Source organism: Euphorbia lathyris, chromosome 2, assembly GCF_963576675.1.
Source record: "Euphorbia lathyris chromosome 2, ddEupLath1.1, whole genome shotgun sequence".
In the NCBI taxonomy this organism is placed as follows: Eukaryota; Viridiplantae; Streptophyta; class Magnoliopsida; order Malpighiales; family Euphorbiaceae; genus Euphorbia; species Euphorbia lathyris.
In genome coordinates this window covers 11,909,414-11,916,530 of record NC_088911.1, presented here as the reverse complement: position 1 = coordinate 11,916,530, position 7,117 = coordinate 11,909,414, and positions in this window count along the sequence as shown.

The window sequence follows — 7,117 nt, the reverse complement described above, 5'->3', positions numbered from 1 at the left end:
ATTAATTAAACATTTTATTTTTTCTTAATGAAGTATTAAGTCCATAAATTAATTTTAGTTAAATAGAATTGAATCGCAATTGTAACCACTCAGTATAAAAAAACGTTTTATAATTAATATGTGAAATTAATTATATTAATTAGAATCATTATGCTCAACATTTGAGAATTTGAAGAGATTCAAATAATAATATTTTCTTAATTAATATTTTTCAATAATTTGTCCTATAATCATATTTTATGTTCATCTGTTAAAAACTCTTGAAATACTAACAATTTTGTACGCATCATAATATAATAGTTAAAAATTATATAAGCCAATGTTGCAAAAGCAATTATCTCAATATCCATAATTAATGTACATTTTTAGGATTTTGAGCATCAAAATTTATTTTTATTTACCTTGATTTTGAAACATTCTTTAAGAATAAACATCTTATCAAGCGTATTAGACGCTTACAATCTCCTTGTCTAGAAAATTGGGAAAAAAAACAATTTCTTGATAATAATAATAATAATATAACATAATTTATATTGAAATAAACTTCATTGTAAGTATAATATTCCAATATCTCTTTAATATTTTATTTAATATGTCTCAAACTTTAATGAATAACTATCGTGTGAAACTTTATATCTATTTGTACCAAAATGAATAAAAATAAAAAAATACAATCCATATCAATTAGCTAAACTCAAACTAAAAAAATGAGTGGATTTCAACATGTTCCGAATTAGAAAAATTAATCTAACTTCAATTAAAACTAAAAATTAAGTTCATAAAAAGCCAAAAATCTAAATTTTAGTCAGAGTTAACAATCAAAACGATAACACCTAGGAACATATACTAAAAAAGAATGCAAATATACAAAATCTTTATTTTAGTCATTTTGAAAAATAAATAAATAAAAAAGAAAACATGGATAAGGCATCGAGAGGTATGGAATCTGGACAACGACAGAAATGGAATTTCATCTCTAAAATATGAAACTATAACAACAATTGTTTAATAAAAATAAAACAACAGCACAATTGAGAAAGCCAAAAATTGAGTTCATATAAAGCCGAAAATCTAAATTTTAGTTAAGAGTTAGCAATCGAAACGATAACACCTAGCAACATATACTAAAAAAGAATACAAATTTACAAAATCTTTATTTTAGTCATTTTGAAAAAAAAAACAAATAAAAAAGAAAACATGGATACGGTAGCGAGAGGTATGGAACCTGGGTAACGACAGAAATGAAATTTCATCTCTGAAAAATGAAACTATAACAACTATTGTTTAATAAAAAGAAAACAACAACACAATTGAGAACAAAAATAACTACAACATGTGAAAAAAATCGAATAATTACCTTGAGAAACATAAGAATTTCTTGTAATTTTTGACACTTTTGTGTTTTCCGGTTTTAGTTGTTCATGCATCTTCTATTTCTGTCGGATTTCTTCAATTGAAGCTATCAGTTTGGAAAAAAAAGACAAATAAAAAAGAAAACATAGATAAGATAGCGAGAGGTATAGAACCTGGGTAACAACATAAATGAATCTGAAAGATGTAACTATAACAACTATTGTTTAATAAAAATAAAACAACAACATAATTGAGAACAAAATAACTACAACATATGAAAAAAATCGAATATTTACCTTCAGAAATATAATATTGTCTATCGTCACCAATGAATATAATGGTGGAATACTATCTACCATGCTTTATATTGAAGTTTATTTGTGACTTTTGGATTTCCTTTGCTTTGTGTTTTTTCATCTTCCTGTAACTCTTGCTTTCTTTTATTATTTTAATTAATAGGGTAGTAATTATTTAATATATTATAAATATAAATTTGTTATTTTTAATTAATTAAATATTTATTTTTAATTAATTAAATATTTTTAATCTGATTTTTTACTACGTTGACAACTCATCAAAAAGACCTTTAAAACACTTCTTCTCATTTTTCTCTGCTTCCGTAATTATATATAGTATAGATTTCAATTACAAGGAAAATTTTGATAAATGAATGTTCGATAAATTCATAATTTTGATTAAATAATAATCTTTTTCGGTTTCAATTTTGGTTAACGGGACAAAATAATAACCTCATTAAAAAAAACTTTGAGACAACCGAAAATATAAAATAATAATTTATTAAATACTTGTGAAAATTACATATATAATTCATAAAATTAAATCAGTTACAAAATAATTTTTATTTTAAATTTTATGTTTTCCTAAATATGTATCTAGTTTCTTTTTTTAATGTGAACTGAGCTCCATTTCATTTAAAACTTTTTGGAGTGCATAAACTACATTCGACGCATTCTTCTTATTTTCAATCAAATGATTTTTCAAAGTTTCTTAAGCAAGAAAACCTTCTTTGGAGAAACATATGGTATATTAAAATATTTGAGAAATGTACTGTATAAAATGAAAATTATGATAAATACTAATTTATTGATAAATTAATAAAATATTCATTTATTGATAAATTAATGAGCCGGTATAAAATGATAATTTTTCAGATTTCAATGATATTCGTTTGGAGAGGTTTTAGTGTGTGTGGATTTCTTAATTAATTTCCTACCTAATTAAGTAATTTCATTTCTTTAAAAAAAAGTAATTTAATTAATTTTTTCTTATTAATTATCTTTTTATTAATTATATTAATTAATTACATTTAATTAGTTATTTGCTAGATTAAAAGAACTCGTGTGAGAATTGTACAAATACCAAAATTTAGGATTTTAACATGTTGAAGAAATGAAAAGGGGAAATGCATCAAAGATTAAAAAAAATATGAAAAGAAAAATTTAAGAAGAGAGAATGAGATAATAAATTATTTAAAGCTAAAATTGTGTTTTTTTATGTTGTTGGGATCATTAAAAAAAATTAAATAGCTACGCCAAATGGTGTCAGATCATGTTTTTTTAATAGTTTACATACTATCATATGTCTTATACACCATGGTGAGAGGTTACTAATAAAGTAATGTATATTAGCATGCACAATTGAAGATTGTACCAAAATACGATATGCGGTAAATGTTGTATATCACGTATATAATTTACCCAATATTTATGATTGTATTGATTTTTTTTATATGTATGTAATATACATACATATTTATATTTATATTTATATATAGAGAGAGAGAGTTAAAGATGCATTTATATATATAGTTAGAAAGTTTAGAACTTTGTATGTATATAAGATGTAACTCATTGTACGAGTTCAATACTAATTAAAGAGAAAATAAGCCACTTATATCTTGTAAATATACCTTCCATATTAGACTAAACCTAAAAGATGTCATTTACATTAGTTTTCTACAGACTCTTTTAATCTAGCTTTTTAAAGAAATATGACATATGACTAGACCTGGACATGGACATGGGTCGGGCTCGGACCGGGTCTGTCGGGCTTTTTAATAAAGCTTAACGAGTCCAACCCAGCCCAGCCCGCAAGAAATTTAGTTGGGCTCGGGCTTGGGCTGTACTTGGGCCTAAAATATGAATTTCAAGTCCGTCCGTCCAAACTCATCTGTATATTAAAATATATAATATAATTTATATTTATATATTATAATTTATATTTATATATATAAATCTATACTATATATAATTACGGAAGCAGAGAGAAATGAGAAGAAGTGTTTTAGAGGTCTTTTTGATGAGTTGTCAACGTAGTAAAAAATCAGATTAAAAATATTTAATTAATTAAAAATAAATATATAATTAATTAAAAATAACAAATTTATATTTATAATATATTAAATAATTACTAGCCTATTAATTAGGAGACAGAGGAATAGGATTGATGCTATCAAGGAAGTTGTGCTTAAATGGTCACCTTAGAGCTCTCCAGAACGAGTTGGAAGCTGTGCTTAGACAGGAAGAGCTTCTTTGGTTCCAGAAGTCTAGGAAGGCCTGGATTCAAGACGGGGATCGGAATACCAGGTTTTTTCATCTCTCTACGATCATTAGGAGACAGAGGAATAGGATTGATGCTATCAAGGACGCTAGTGGCGAGTGGATTTTTGAGGAGGAAGACATTCGTCGCTCAGCCCTTGATTTCTACAAGGACCTGTTTAGAGAGGAAGCTGTGGACTTGGAGAGTGCCCACTCTGGTATTTCCTTTCCTCGTTTGGGGGAGGAGGCTATTAAAGATGCTTTCCATCCTATTGACCTTAAAGAGATTGATCTGGCCTTCTCTAGCATAGGGTCCACGAAGGCTCCTGGGATTGATGGTATCCCCGCTAGTTTCTATCATAAACACTGGGATACTGTTAAGGAGGGCATATACAGTTTTGTGTTAGGTGTTTTTGGTGGCTCTAACGATATCAGGTCGGTTAATAAAACCCTCATTGTCTTGATTCCTAAGGTTGTTAAGCCTTCCTCCTTCCTCCAGATGAGACCCATCAGTCTTTGTAATGTTTTGTATAAAGCTATTACTAAGATTGTGGCTAATAGAATCCGGAAGATCCTTCCGGATATAATTAGCCAGAACCAAGGGAGCTTTGTTCCTGGTAGACAATTGATGGATAACGTTGTTATTGCCCAGGAGGTTGTCCATTCTATGAAGATTAAGAAAGGTAAGAAAGGGATTGTGGCCCTCAAACTGGATCTGGAGAAAGCCTATGATAGATTGAACTGGAGCTTTCTTCTAGATAGTTTAGCCAAAGCTGGCATCCCGGAGAACTGGAGGATTTTGATTGAGAAGTGTATCTCCTCTCCTGTTTTCCAGGTCATGATCAATGGGGACATGTCGGATGAGTTTTCTCCCTCCAGAGGAATTCATCAAGGAGATCCTATGAGTCCCTTCCTCTTTGTTATTGCCATGGAAAGACTCTCTCACCTGATCCAAGAGGCGGTGTGCAAAGGGACTCTCCACCCTGTTTCTATCAACAGACATTGCCCCCCTATTACCCATTTACTCTTTGCTGATGACGTCATGCTTTTCGTTGAGGGTAATGAGGAGCAAATTAAAACAGTTATGGATATCCTTGATTGTTTTTGCGAGGCTTCTGGCCAGAAGGTTAACATCCAAAAGTCCCGTATGCTTTGTTCCAAAAATATGGACAATAGCTTGTGCAGAAGACTGAGTGAGCTCTCTGGCATACCTCTGACGAACTCTTTGGGGAAGTATCTTGGGGTTCCTCTTCACAGTGACAGGGTTTCCAAAGCCTCTTTCAAGGATATTTTGGACAAAACTAATGGTTTGTGTGCTAGCTGGAAAGCTAATTCTCTTTCCCTTGCAGATCGCCTTACCTTGATCCAGTCAGTTAACTGCGCTGCTCCGAACCACATCATGCAGGCCTGTAAGCTTCCTGAGCCTGTCCTTAGTGACCTGGATAAGATAAATCGGCGTTTCCTGTGGGGTGAGTCTGGAGATGGGAGAAAGGTTCACCTGGTCCCGTGGAAGGAAGCTTGCCAGCCTAAAAACAGGGGGGGTCTTGGTATTAGGCAGGCAAAGGAAAATAATAAAGTCCTGTTAATGAAACTTCTTTGGAGAATGTGGCAATGCCCCTCCTCTCTTTGGGTCCGTCTCTTGTGCGGGAAGTATCGGAAAGATAGAATCTTTGGTGGCCCGAAGGAGAGGGTTGTTAGCTGTTCCTTTCTCTGGAAAGGGCTCAGTGCCGTGTTTGCTGAATTCTATACGGGGATTGACCTGGAGGTGGGTAATGGTAGATCTATTAGCTTCTGGTATGACACCTGGATTGGTGATAAACCGCTGATTGATGTGTGTAATGCCCCTCCGTCGGCTGATCTCCTTTCCTGGAAAATTGCTGATGTGGTGGACTCGGAGGGAGACTGGATCTGGTCAAAGTTCGACTCTTTCTTTAGTCTGGAGACCCTTCTTAACATTAGAGGAGTGAAGATTAGTAATCAAGAGGAGGATAAGGATAGACATTGTTGGGCCTTGACGAATAATGGTACTTATTCTTGTAAATCGGCCTATGAAGCTTTTACCCCTAATAGGGCTGATCCTCCCTTGGAGATTTGGAAGTCCATATGGTCCCTCAAGATCCCTTACCGTATCAGGAGCTTCCTTTGGCTGGGTATCAAAGACAGGCTCCTTACGAATGCGGATAGGCACAGAAGGCACTTGACTGAGTCTAGTGCCTGTAGTAGATGCAGAGGCAATGTGGAAACCTTGTGCCATGCCTTGAGGGATTGCCCAAATAGTAAGAAGATCTGGGAAGGGATCCTCCCTCATCACATCCTCCCTTCCTTCATGGCCTTTTCTGAAGGGGACTGGTTCTCTCAAGGAGCCAAGGGGAACTTGCTGGCCAACATGGAGCACGGTGCCATCCTCTTTGCTATTACTTGTCACCAAATCTGGAAGTGGAGGAATGAAGAATTATTTGCGGGTAAGGCTGTCCTTATTCCTGATTTACTGTTTTTCTTCTCGAAGAAGCTCTTTGTTATTACTAAAAGCTTTGATAGAGATTCCCTTGTTCGCCCCTCCCCGGATAAAGAGATCCTGCTAGTTGGCTGGAGTAAGCCTAGAGAAGGGTTTGCTTAGTTGAATACTGATGGCTCCTGCCTTAGCAATGGCAGAATTGCTGCTGGAGGAGTTCTTCGGGATGCTGGTGGCAATTGGATGGCGGGGTTTACCCATAACTTGGGGACGGGCTCCTCCTTTTCTGCGGAGCTCTGGGGTATCTTGTCAGGTATTTAACTCGCCATTCGCATGGGTGTTAAAAAGCTCTCGGTGGAATCTGATAATCTGGAGGCTATTAACAGGATTTCAGATAGCCAGGCTGTTTGTCTGAAGAGCCAGAATCTCATCAAAGCTATTTTGAGGCTTCGTCCTGCCTTTGAGTATCTTAATTTCTCCCATATTTTTAGGGAGCAAAACCGCATGGCGGATCGCTTAGCAGCTGCTGGGCATGGGAGAATGTTAGGTGTTTCTACCCTATCTGTTCCTCCTTCTTTTCTTTTGCCTTCTCTCCTAGAGGATAGGATTGGAGTCAGCCTTCCTAGACTGATCCCGGTGTAGGTTTTTTGTTGGTTTTGTTTTTTTCCTTTCCTTTCTTACCAAAAAAAAAAAAAAAATTAAAATAATAAAAGAAAGCAAGAGTTACGAGAAGATGAAAAAACACAAAGCAAAG